This window comes from Strigops habroptila, chromosome 8, assembly GCF_004027225.2.
Source record: "Strigops habroptila isolate Jane chromosome 8, bStrHab1.2.pri, whole genome shotgun sequence".
NCBI classification, from domain to species: domain Eukaryota; kingdom Metazoa; phylum Chordata; class Aves; order Psittaciformes; family Psittacidae; genus Strigops; species Strigops habroptila.
This window is the reverse complement of record NC_044284.2, coordinates 34,139,162-34,152,614: the sequence shown is the minus strand read 5'-3', so window position 1 is coordinate 34,152,614 and position 13,453 is coordinate 34,139,162. Positions and strand designations below refer to the sequence as shown.

General features: G+C 42.3%; 1 long non-coding RNA gene across 2 annotated transcripts in view; it reads right to left on the bottom strand.

Annotated features, from left to right (window-relative positions):
• LOC115612278 overlaps nt 1-11,368 on the bottom strand; it is a 59,883-nt gene extending 48,515 nt beyond the window's left edge. For both annotated transcript variants that reach the window (XR_003992924.1, XR_003992925.1), the window contains exons 1-3: nt 10,832-11,368; nt 4,915-5,066; nt 3,605-3,840 (exon numbers count right to left, since the gene is read on the bottom strand). This is a non-coding gene — a long non-coding RNA (uncharacterized LOC115612278). The remainder of the gene's footprint in view (nt 1-3,604; nt 3,841-4,914; nt 5,067-10,831) is intronic.
• Nucleotides 11,369-13,453: the final 2,085 nt, after the last annotated feature.

Genomic DNA, 13,453 nt, shown 5'->3' with positions numbered 1-13,453 from the left:
ATAAAGAAGCAAAAGGGGATTCTACAGAATAGGTAAATTCCTATTTGTTTAGTATTAAAGTTAACAGATATTTACAGGGGAGGAGGCTTTTCATGATGAGAGCAGCATTTTCCAGGTGCTACTTCTATTTATTCCATCTGTTGTTCCCAGGAGTGGGATCCTTGATCCATTCAGTCTTTTTTACTTGCTGGTTTTTGCCTTTGTAACTCACATGGGAAGCTTCTGACCTCATACACTGCTTTTACGTCTCATCACTAAACTCAACAGGATCCCTCTCGATTTATACTTTAATGAGCAAAGAAAATTAGTATCACTTCTCTTTGAGAAGGCAAAAATGAAAAACATCTGATTTAGTACTAGTTTCACTATCTAAGAGAGGATAGCTAAAAAAAGATCCCAAGAATAAAAGCGCTGTGTAAAGTCAGTGTAGAACTTACATTAATGGACTAAACTGAAGCACAGAGTGATCAAAATGATGTGACTAAGTCCATGCCAGCTAATGCCCACTAGAAGAAGGTGCCTTCCACTGATTCAGTAAGTGGGAACTGGTCCAAGAAGACTAGTACAAAAAAGAAAAATGAAATAGTTTGAAGGAAGACTGCAACAAACAGAACAAATACAGTTATGCTAGTGTTTGTTTTGGAAGCAGAGTGTATACTCAGATGAGAAAGTGTCCTAACATGTAGCGTATTTTAGCTTGCCTGTGTACAGAGCTTCTTGGGCTTTTCATGATAATCACTTTTAACCTTTTGGAGAAGAATGACCATCCATTTGATACAAGACAAAATGAAGAAAACAGAGGCCAAACATAAATGTAGCAGAACAACCTGCCATAAAAATCTATGTTTTCCTTTTATTTGGAAAGTAATTAAATGCTAGAGTTCAGGTTTCCTGAACTATGAAATTAGATATTTATCATATTGACTACAATTCTAACATTAATTTATACTTTCTTCAAAAAAGCTCTGGCTTATTGCTTTGAACACATCCATGTCAGTGTAAGACCTGAGTCTAAATGTTCAGTCTGAGAATGCTTCCACAGCTAGCACACTGCAGGACCTGCAGATTGGGTGGGTGGTATCACTCTTCACCTTTCTCTTCCTCACCACCTCACATAATCCTCCTGCCTTCATGACTGATCTTTATGTTAAGAAGCTGATAATATCCTGCAGGCCAAGTCTTGAGCTTTTAGGCAGGCACTTTCACATTTTCCTGCCTGCTGCCTCTTGGACAGGAAAGAGCCACCTTTGGAACCATGCTTTTTCTCTCCTTCACGTTCTTTTTCAATGTGCCCCTAAGATCTCAGTTGTGCTCCTGCCTCTTTCTGTGTCCTGTGTTATCTCTTGTCAAACCCCTGCAGACGAAGCATATCAGGGTTTGGTTTTGCAGAACAGAGCAGGACCATGACTGAAGCCTCAAGGCTCTACCACTGCACAAATGCATTTTCCAATTAGCTTCCAGTGTGCTGGGAAGAATTTTCCATAGGGAACATTCTGCTGTCAGCCACTCTCATACAAGTCATGAACGAAATCAGTGAAATCATGGTTTTGCCTATGTCAGGGCCATGTAACCAATGACAGAGCTCTTGGCAGGGATTGCTTTAATTATAGGTAGAGTAGTTGATCAAGACAGCAAACCCACAGATTTCAGCAAGAGAAACCAGCCCAGAAGTGCATGGTAGACACGTGATCGACATGGATAAGAGACAACAGATATAAATTGGTAGAAGAGTGTTCTGACTAGATATAAGGAAAAATCATCAGGATAGTCAAGGTTTAGAACAGGTTACCCTAAGAGGTTGTGCCATCTTTCTCCATTCTCTGAGGCTTGAGCTGAACAGCCTGTCCTGGTCTCAGAGGACCCTGCTTTGAGCAGGAGGTTGGACTGGAAACCTGCCCAAAGCCTTTCGCAGGTGAATTATTTTATTACCCCATCACCTAGCAGCAGCCAAAGGACCATATCTGCCTGCACTGGGTGATAACAGCAGAGAACCATCCTGACCAAATGTATGAGGCAAAATGAGTTCCCTTCTCTCGTTGGCGGGGTCCTCACTGCCTTCCCTGCCCATCAATGCTGTACCCTTGCTGCCCCTCAAGACGAAGTGTAGGGGAAGCAGCTACATTAAGATGTGAGGAAAGAAATAAGGATTTTCAGAAAAAACAAATGCGCTTGTAAATATAGAGATGAGATGTCCAACCCTGCTCCCAGGATCCGCTCACAAACTGCAGTGATGGTCTTACAGGAGGAGAAAAAAGTGGGGATAGTGAGAGGGGATCACAAAACCTCCAATTTCCCACCCACCCAACACAAAGTCAGCTGAAAGCCCATATTTGCTTTGTTTAGAACCGAGTTACCTGAATTCCCACCTTTGTTGCTTGAATTCTACTTCCCCTCAACACCCTCTTTTCCCTAGGAGCCTGAAGAACTGTTCGCCACATAATTCTTAGCTCAATTCTGTTTATATTAATTTCTTCCTCCAGTGCTTTGGTTCAAATTCAGCTTGACTCCAACAGATGCTGGCAGCAAATTAGTTAGAAAGCAGAAACCTAAGTACTGTAAGTGGTCTTCAGGATATCCAGTCTCAGTTTAGTTTTCAGGAGCATATCTTTCCTTCTGAAGCATTTTAGGCACTGTGGCTGTCGTACGCTGAATTTCCAACCTGTTACTTCCAACTTGGACGGTTCTTCAAGCCTCCTCTCTCTCTAGGCAGCTTTTCTCATAGGTACCTACCACCACATCCCCAAAGTCATCATCCCACTCTCTCAGGCTGAAATATTTTTCCATGGAGATTATACTCTCTGTCCAGCATTCAGATGCTCTCTGCCAAATCTCTCACCCCAAGCACTTTGTGATTTTTTTACTTTTACTGCTCAGGAGCCTCAGCTGATCACACAGCAAAGGCACCTACTGACATTCTCTTTTTTTCTGTGCCTGGAAAGGGGCAGGTGATGGTGCAGGAGACGATGTGGAGCCTAGTACACCTTTACGCATCCAGGATATAAGTATTTCACGTTATGTTGCTTTAACCTTCTGCTATTCAGGCACTGAGCTGGAGAATCTGTTCTCTTTTGTATCTGCTGATGTGACTGGATCCGTGCCCGTGCACATGACTTATATATTCCAGCGCAGTGCTGGCCACCGCAATATGCATCTTTGGTTTCGCAGCGATTTGGAAATAATCCCATTTCTCAGCACAAGGCTTTTTCCAATTTGAGATACTATTTTTCTCGGACAAAATGGAAAAACCGCGCTGCCAAACTTCCTCCACAGTTTGGGAAAGCTCATGCCGTTTATCCACTAGGTGACACTGTTTACCTACAGATCTTGTTCAACTTGTGTGAAACCCCACAAATCTTTCAAAAGTAGCATACGATATGTTTTGCTCTTAAAGAAAAAGGAGACTGGTTGCAGAGGATAAGGAAAATGGGCTGTCAGTGAGGTACAATTAAGGGCAAACCTACATTTACGAGACTTTATGGTCTGGTTTCAAACTATTTACTAAAATGCATTTTAAAAGCTTTTTATCAGCCCCACTTCAATGCCTTAGGAAATTGTTTTATTTAAAGAAAGGGAAAAAAAAGTAAAAATAAAGGCAGACACTCACCATCAGCACATATCTCAGCCTGGCTCAGATTTTGGCTTGGAGAACAGAGTGAACAGAATTGCATGGTAACAGAACCATGGAGGAAGGAGAAAACAGAAGAATTTCTGCAATCTCATCTGAAGAAGGCTTGGTGGAAAACTGTTTTCCAATCTCGTAAAAATTTCAGAATCTCACATTTTCTCCCCAGTCTTAAATAGGACTAGAAATGGTAATCTCTATTTCTGAAACCTGGTAGTCTGAAAGAAACAAAACCTGGTTAGATGCTGTTTGGATCTTAATGAAACATTTGGGCATTATTTCACACTTACATGTTATTTTTTCCTTAATATATTTTTTCTATAGAATCGTGTGTTTCTATTTGAAGAAGAATATCTTTCTTTATGAAATGCTGATCAAGTCAAAATATTTAAATTGAAAATGAGATATGCCAAAATCAGGAGCTTCCTCCAAGATGTATCAGTTTTTGATTAAAATTTTTGAATTAGAAAAATGCTCAGTTGCAAAATTCCTACACAAATCTGCTTCTGCACACTACTTAGCTCAATGCAGTTGGTGATTCTATCAGGGAAGTCTGTGCTAGTCTTAGCTGTGATCTCAGACTCGCAAGGAAACTAGACAAATCTGTTTGAATTGGGCATGCATTTTGGAAAACTTTGAGAAGTCCATTTTCTTTCTTCTCATTTGTGGTTACTGATAAGCTGAAAGAAACACCTCTCTTCTGAAGTCCTTAGGTTGGTCTTTCAGAAATACTAGTACCTGCAAGTGTCAAGGGAAGTATATGGGAGCACTGGGTGTCCAGGATCTCTAGGAACAGGCTCAGCACCTCCAGAAAGTAGGGAGGATTGCATGGGAACATTCCAACCCAATCCTCTTCCACTGTGAGTCAGCCATTTTTTCTGTAACCACAGCCCATAAGAAGCTTATGGCCTGGTTCGTGTTTAAGCATGGCCATGGTTTTCAGAGATTGCCTTTAATTCCAAGTAGAATCCGACTGTCTAGTCACATTCAAATATGGGATTTGGCTATGGCTGCAAGCACTCTCACAAAATATGGTTTGTGAATTTCTGAATTGATACATTTCTGAATGATACTGTTCATGCTTGTATGGGAAGATCTTCTTTTTCCTATTGTTTGGGCTATTGGGCATTTTCCTTCTTAGCTATGAAATAAACTACCAGCTAAATTAGACTATTTTCTGAAACCCTTTTCCTCATCTGCCTTCATCAGATATTCCCCCCAAAACCCCAAAAAGGTCAGCCTTAGCTAACTTTAAAGAAGTAGAACGTCAAGCCTGTGAAATGCAAACTCACCTTTCCACACTACTTCCAGCATACTCTGGTCCCTATTACATCCAGAAGACTGTCCACATACCACAACCAAAGCAAGGACCTCCTCATGCTTCCTTCTGAGTATTGGTCTCTCTCTTCATTTCTAATTGGTCATGCCATAGCTCAGGGTTTTTCTAGATGTTTGCAGATATATGGAGATACGTTAGGTTGAGTCCCACTGATCACTGTTGGCAACATTTGGTTCATCAGCAGTTAATGACTGAGCAAGAGACAAGCCTTGCTTCAAAGTTCTTGTGATCAGAGCACAGAAGGTAAGTGAGTGCCAGAGGTACATGGGTGCTCTAGGGATTTCTACCTCTGAGCCGGGAGCCTGCAGCAGAGCTGAGGTGCATGTGGAACTCCTGTCGCCAGGCACAGCCATGCTACTGCTGCTGCTTGTGTGATCCACAACATGGCCCATCCTTCAGTCACTACCTTTTTTGAAATCCACACAACATAATTGATAATTGTGTGAAAATCCTTGGGGGTTGGACAACATAATAGCAGTTTTACAAGAGCCTAGAAGACACTTAAAACTTTTATGGTGTTTTTGATGTAAAATTAGTGTTTTTCCCTGCTGTTCAATGTGGACAGTAGCTGCTGGCATAGTGTCAGTGGTTAGGTGGATGACGTTCTTTTTACATTTTTGAAGTGATTTTTGGGCCTGGCACCCATGCACATTACAGGGAGAGAAAGAGGAACAGGGGCTATGTTAAGAACCAGTGAAGCCCCTAATTTGTGTTTCAGTATGGACAGAATAAAGTTTTATTAGACCGTAACCTCAAATTGGACTACAGCTCTACTCTCTGCAAGTGTTTGACAATGTCACTTTTCTAAAATTGTTTTTACAGTATGGGGAAATGCCCAGGAGAATATATTGAGGTTGAGGTACTTGGTTTAAGAAGACATGGAGCCAACCAGCACAGCAGGAGCTTCTCCCAACAATGTTCCTGATCCTCAGTCTCAAATCAGAACACATCATGTATTTCAGCTTCACTTGGGGCTCTCCTTATTCATGAGTGTTACAGACAGAAAATATTTCAAACAACATGAAAGCTTTGTGAAGGCAAAGGGGAGGTGTGCAGGAAGAGAGAAAAAGGAACTGGTTCTCCAGAGAGCTGAGTCTAAAAAACTCTTTGCATTGGTGATACCATCCAGATTTGAAACTGCACCTCCAAAGGCAAAGGGAAGGAGCTAGTTTAATTTTGAATATTTGCATATCTCTTTCTCTTGCTGCATTGATATCAGATCTGCAACAATCTATTAAAGCTTTCATTTGAATAGCCATTATATGCCTGAGAATGGAGACTGGGCTCCTTGGGGGCGCTTAGAAATAAACAAATCATTTGTGGCACATGTGTTGTTCAAGCTTCAAGCAAGGTAAATGGAAAATACAGATTATGGTGCCTCAAGTCCTCTCCATTTTTCCCTCTTGTCAAACATTCTCAGATTCTTCAAAAGGAGAATCTAGCCATATTATTAGCAATAAAATGGCTTATAGCTGAAATTTTGAAAAGATTTAACAGTGTTCTTTGCAGGAATTGTGTTTCTCATTACATAAATCTCCAGGCTCTCAGGCAAACCTCAACCACCACGACGAGCCATTATGTCCTGCTGTGGCAGTGTCTCCACTTGAAAAAGGCAAAGATTCAGGGCTTTTTGACTTTCTTGTTTTCCATTGTTATTCCTTTTAAAGAAAAAAAAGCCACCACAAACCTATAACAAATCAAACAATACATTTACTGCAGAAAAGTCCCTGCAGATTTATCTGCACTGGGGCAGATTCAGTCCCCATTTACACCAGTGACCTATGAATGGCCAGGGATGGGCTGGAGAAAGGATGTGGATGGATGGATGGGTGGGTGGATGGATGGATGGATGGATGGATGGATGGATGGATGGATGGATGGATGGATGGATGGATGGATGGAGTAAGGGAGGGAGGGGGAGAACATAGAGGTCTTGGACTACCATCAGAAATGGGTGCAGGCTCCCTCCCCACCCTGCTTCTCCCCACGCTGATGGTGCTGGGACGGAGACACAGGCAGATGAATGCTCCAAAAAAACCAACACACTGTCCAATGGCAAAGCTAGGAGCAACCTCCCTAACTTCCCTGCCCTCAACTGTGCCTTCTGTGCCTGCTCTTCAGAGCAACATAAAAGCTGAAATTACCACTTAGCTAAAGACAGAGTGTTTCTGTTGATGCTTGTGGTCTTTCCCAGCCTGCCAACAGGGAATGATGTGTCTCACAGGCTTTATCCCCGCTGCTCATGTCTGCTGCATTTTGACCTGGAGCCTAATGCTACACATGGACTGCTGGACCTGAGATGCGCCTGGTCAAAGGGAGAGTGTGGATCCTTGGTCATCTGCTAATATGCTTGGAGAGCAAATACTGGGAACAGAATAAGATAAAGTGAAATCCCAGCAATCAGATGCTGGAACTGATGCAACTAAATTTTTAAATCTTCTGTTGAAAAATATGCTGTCGATTGACAGGCAAATTTCCCAGGTTGATATGGCAACTGGAAACACTGGAAATAAAAACCTGAGCAAATGCTCTTAAAGGAGAAAAATAGTCTTGCTCCTAATCAGCAGGGATTTCCATGCTTCATTCCTCAGCCTGCCTTCTTTTAAATTCACAACCTACAGGAACAGCAGTATCATGAGACGACGCTGATTTTCTTTCCATCAGCAGAGACTGTTTCTTGAAGGTTGCAGTAACACCTTTGGGCTTTTGTGTGATGGATCTACAGTCGCAGCACAGCTCTTAGCCTCTCTTCAGCAGTGGCTAGCATGGCCTGATGCCCCCACCAAAGTAATACTACTCTTTCTTTTAACACTGACAATATGTGGAGGGTAGGGTGGGAAAAGAGACAGAACTCTTGGTTATCTGTGTTATGACTATATCACTTATATCACTTCTTGTCTCAGCAGAAAGCTAGCAACATCTGAAGAGTCCTGATTCCTCCTGAACACATCCTGTAGCATAGCTCAGTGGGAATGGGTCAGCAGCCCACGCAAAGGCAACAGCTCAGACTGGGTAGGAGAGCCTAGCTGGCAGGTTGGCTGGGAACAAAGGAATTAATGACCCATAGGTGTCCAAAAAGCAGCTACAGGAAGAACATAAACAATATTTGCTTAGTTTATGTACTGCCTTTCCTCCATGCCTAGCCAATTTAGTATTAAACAGGAGAGGGAAATGGTCATTAAGCACCCAAGGCTGCCACTTCAAGAACTAAACAGGACATTCACACTTCTACGCCAGCTTCTTACTCCAAAAAGTTTTGGAGAAGAGAATTAGGATGAGAAGAAAGAAGGAACAGTTGAAGGCAGCATTCTGCAGAACTTGAATGCTAAACTTGCAGCTCTAACCGCTGGAACAAAAATAAGGGACCTCAAGAGAAAAACAGATGAGATGACTGGGAAATTATCCACCTCTTAAGATAGACCAGGACTATTTATATTCTAATATTTGACTAATAATTTTTTTCATTTCTAACCTCTTGCTTTCAACCTCAAGTGATTAATAAATAATCTCTAATTTACCACTAGAAGTATCATTTACCAATAAAGGTAAAAATGGCCTGTTCTAGATATGCTAAGAAAAGTGATGGGTGCAGCTGTCAGAGATGCTGGGCAAAGGAAAATGGTGCTTGCCATAAAATGTGATGGTCTGTGACAGGGATTTTACTACCTTGTGCTAAACTTTGGGGCAGGTAGGAGACACTTGCCTTGCAAGGTGCAGATGGCAATGTCCTCTACAGCTCTGGACCAAGCTGGAAAACTCGTCTGTATATTCTGGTCACCCTGCGGTTTGATTGGAGCGCACAGTCACATACAGCCTAGGATGCAGGACAGAAGGAGACTGGGGGTGCTTGGGGCAGTTCTAAGCTTGGAGTCTCCCTGCCAAACTTTGGAGAGCCCTGTGCTCTTCCCATCACAGCCTCACTGCTGATTAATTAGTGTCTTGGGACAGGGGGCTGCCCACTGTGACTGCATCAGTGACGACAGTGGTGGTGCCAAACACCTGGCAGGAGCCTGCTTTCTGGGAGGACACCTATTCAAGTGGACAAACCCTCCTTCCCTCTTTGCTCTTTCCCTTCGCAAATGCTGAAAGCACTTGCTAATCATGACAAAGCCCCTCAGATGCAACCGACCCTTCTCAAGCCAGAGTCCCGTAGATCAGAGTCAATTAAAATTTATTCGCTGAAGGGAACAAGAGAACATTAAAAAACCTACCTCAGAAAACCAGAGAGGCGATCTGCTCTTATTTTATATTTATTTTATCTTTTCTTTAAACGAAGGGTTGCTATTCTTTTCTCTCCCCGCAATGAAGTTAATAGATTTATTCATCAAGTGTTCCAAATTTAGACATCAAACTGATGTTTTTCTCCCACTGCTAATTTTATTCTTAGCAGCACTTACATAAAGGCAAGTGTTGCAATATGACAAAAATATAATTGCCCTCTGACCTGGAATGTACCAGCAGGTAAAGTACAGGGGTAAGTACAGGCAACTTCTCAACCAGGCTCTCCAAAACAGCAGGTCTTAAACCAGAACTTTTACTTACTTATTTATTTATTTTTTTAAAAATGCTGTTTTCTCTCAAGATCTACATCTGACCTATCTGTCTTTGTAGGCTGGCCCTGGACTACTAGGTTGTGTCCTTGCATTAACACAGTGGTTCTGGATGATGCTGTGTTTTGCAGGAAGGCCAGGGTTGCTGGCCTCAGTTCAGAAAGCAGCATCTTGTGTTTGTATGGGGTACACATCTGTTCATAGAGGCCATCTCCATGCTCCCAGATTGTTAGGTGTCAGCCTCTTCCTAAATGCTGATTTTCCTCCCGACACGTTTCTCTACATGCGCAGTCATGCTCACACTTAGGCTCCCAAGCACGTACCTAAAGTTTGCTTTCTTGCATCTGGCCCAGTTTGGATGATCCAGGCAAAGCAAAAGAAACTCCAGCCCTGCATGCTCCTTCAGCTCTTTCCGAGTGCTCTGCATTTGGAGGCAGTGGCCAGCAATGCACTGGAGAGCGAGCACACAGCAGAGAAGCTGTGCCTCTGGTGATTCCTCTGCTTGCAGAATGGACAGCCTGCAAGAAACACTACCTGCAGGGGCTCAGCTTTTTCCCACCTTTCCCATTTCCCAAAGTGGTGCTGTTTAATGTTGGTGAAAAGGATGCTGCCTGCCTTAGCCACCTGTGGGCTGTCTGCTAAAGACCCAAAAATGCACCCATACATATGCCCCAGAGAAAGAACCATAGGGCCAACTTCAGGATCCATTGCAGAAAGACACTGAGCAAAAAGCCAAGACCAAACCTAGTTTTAAACGCTGCTGAGCACACAAGACACTCTCACATACAATTACTACTAGAAAAGTGCAATTTGTGGTGCTGTCATCGGCAATGGTGAACCCTCTTGGCACTGTTCATTTCTATGACAGCACCCATTACTGTGCGCCCCATCCCATGGCATCCTGTGTCTTTACCTGGTTAAACAAAACCCAGCCCTTAGTAAAAGCTGCAGTTTTCCACCAGCTTTTGCGACTCAACTCTGGAGTCCCACACATTCCCATTGGCCCTGGTTGTGCCTCATTAGTTTGGCTTAATCAAGTGACAAGCATCACTCAAGGCCGGGGAACTGCTGTAGTCAATGCAGTCTATTCTCCACTGGATAGACGCATGTCACAGCCATTAGCATCAATGGGAGTTATAAATGCACAGCAGAGAAAGGCCCCAATGTGTCTACCACACATTAGGAAGGAACAGAGGGGCCAGTTCAGCTCTGGGGTAAGAGCCTGCAGCTCGGTCATGCCTTGCATTCAACTCAGCTTCAAACCAGCCCAATGCGATAATCACCAAAACTAAGGAAAAACAAACAAGAAACCAATCTCACCTGGTAGGTGGCTGAGTCCTATGTAAAAACCCCAAACAAGAAGGCCCAGGGCCATGGCATGTACAGCAGGCAGGTGTCCAAACACGCAGGCACCTGTGCTGAATGGTGTTGGGACTGCAGCCTTTCAGCAAGGCAGTGTCAGGAAAATTTCCACTTCTGCAGTACTTCTGTGGCAGGTAAAAAGCCCACAGGCTTTAGGATTGTCAAAGGGATATTTCGCAACAGAACTAAAAGAGCAAAAAAAAAATAAATAGTTGAAGACAGACAGGATGGAGATGCTGAGGACAGCTTAGGGGATGGCCAAAATGAGGAGCAGGCTGTGTGTCGACAGCAAGTGCGAGAGAAGGGCCACCGCATCTTCTGTGCGCATGTTCAGGCACCATCCTTAGCTGACATAAGAGGGAATCTTCATTGAAATCATCTTGCACCTGCCAAAGATCTGGCCTTGTAAGAGTTACATCTGAGCTAAGATGGTTGAGTCAGTCTTTGAGTTTCCCAATTTTAGGGAGGCTTTTTACTTTCCTTTCTTCTTTCTTTTTCCATTCAAATTGTTACTCATTCTCCTGGAGATTTAAAACAAAATTTAAACAGATACTTTGAAAAGGCATTTCTTCAAATATTATCCCAACTTGGGAGTTCTCATCTATGTTCACAAAGTAAGAAGAGGGAACCTGGAGGGTGTCATGGCACATATTTTAGTTCTGTGCATATCAGAAATGTCAGGTATTTATTACACCAAATGGTTTTTAAATATTTGCTTTTCAATTTGTGCTTAAATTACTGAAACCTTGTAAATATAATTGGACACTGGGGTCATATTAATCCCTTGTGACACTCTTTCACATATTGGTGTTTTACCTAGACACAGGGCACAGTGTTCCTTGCATCTTCAACTTTCCCATGGAAATTTCCCCTAGAACTTTGGTGATGTTGGGCTTGACTTACCTTCTGTGAAACAAAAAGCTAGTCCAAAATATGTAGCTCTATATCAGACTACTAGCACTTCACTGGTACTCCAAGAGTTAATAGCTGTAATGTATATCCCAACAAACTGTCTTAAGCTTTCTCCATATGTTAATTCCCTCTAATCCTGTCATCAGTACAGGTAGTTGGACAAACAGCATGATAATAAAGCAGTACTTATAATACATGTCCTTCAGTCCTAGATTAACCATGAGATTTTGCAGGCACCTAGGGATTTGATTTACCTACTGTGTGCAAATCGCCAGTAAAAGGAAGTATCCAGGAAAAGATATTTGCTCCCGCACTGTACTGTTTACCATTTGCTTTCTCCTTGATCTGTATGTGTGTCTGATCTACGCAATTTATTTATTCTAGCCCTTCATGATAATTTAATGCAGGGTCTAAGGATCTCGGACATTATCAACACACTGAGGGAGCTTTCTGTGAGCATCAGACGCACTCCTTCGTGTCTCCCAAGTGCTGCCTCTTTCACCACAATCAAGAATTTAAAAAGCTAAAAGAATCCAAACTGAAGAAGCTTTTTTCCCCATGACTGCTACAGGTGCTTACTTGGTTCTGGATAAATGCAGCTCCCTTCCCCCCAGCCCACCACCACTTTTTTTTTTTTTTTAATTCCTCTCAACGTGTTGTAGCTTTATATGAGGCTAATGGAGCAAGGCAATGCTCAAACGTCAAATTAAACTGCACAGCTCTGTAATCACTCAGACTGACATGGCATAAAAGGATAATTAGTAGTTCATTACATGGAACATTGTTTGTTCAGCTAAATTGATTTCTCTCAGCTGCCCATGTTTTCTGTTTACTTAGTGAGTGCTCCACTGCACATTCTTATTTGTGAACTAGGAAATCCCTTCCCCTGAACTTTTTTTTTTCCTCTAATCAGCACTGAGGTTTTTAAATATAGTTTGTTGGAGGTAGATGAACCCCCAAAATTATAGACAGGTGCATGGCAACAATAGCCCGCGTGGAGCGATACGCAGTGCAAAACAAGCTGTGGTTAAGGAGACCTACCCAAGTATCCCAAACAGGGCCATGTGCACCCATCTGCTTTGTACATTGAAATTCCTAGCCTGGTTGTTTCCTTTTCAACTTACAGTGAACTTGCCTTTCTCTCATAGTGGAAAGAAAAAAAAAAAAAAAAGAAGAAAAAAGTGAGGCTATAATCCTTCAGTGCTGGGAGTGGAAATTCTGCAACAAAGTCTTCTTTAAAGACTCCCTTTTGCTCACTGGGACCCAGAGAAAAGAGGAGATTGTTGTTTTAAACATGCTTTTCTTTCTGCTTGCAATTAAGGCTGAGGAACAACTACCCAACTTCAAATGTTTCTAAACTAGCTGCCTCATGAAATCTCTCGACTCCGCTGAATTTCAAAATCCTGACAGTAGTTACAAGTAAATGTCTCGGAGTTATCAACTCCCACACTTCTGGTGTCAGTCTCAATACATTTCTATTTTGCTTACTAGTGTCAGTCTCAATACATTTCTATTTTGCTTAAAGCCCTAACTTTTGATGTCATTTTGATTACATTTTAAAAAGGGTTCTTGTTTAGGTAGAAAATGTGATCCCTAATGAGTCAGAACATGAGAGAAAAACAGACAAATGACTTATTTTTTGAAGACTATTTGAAAACTTTTGCTTCA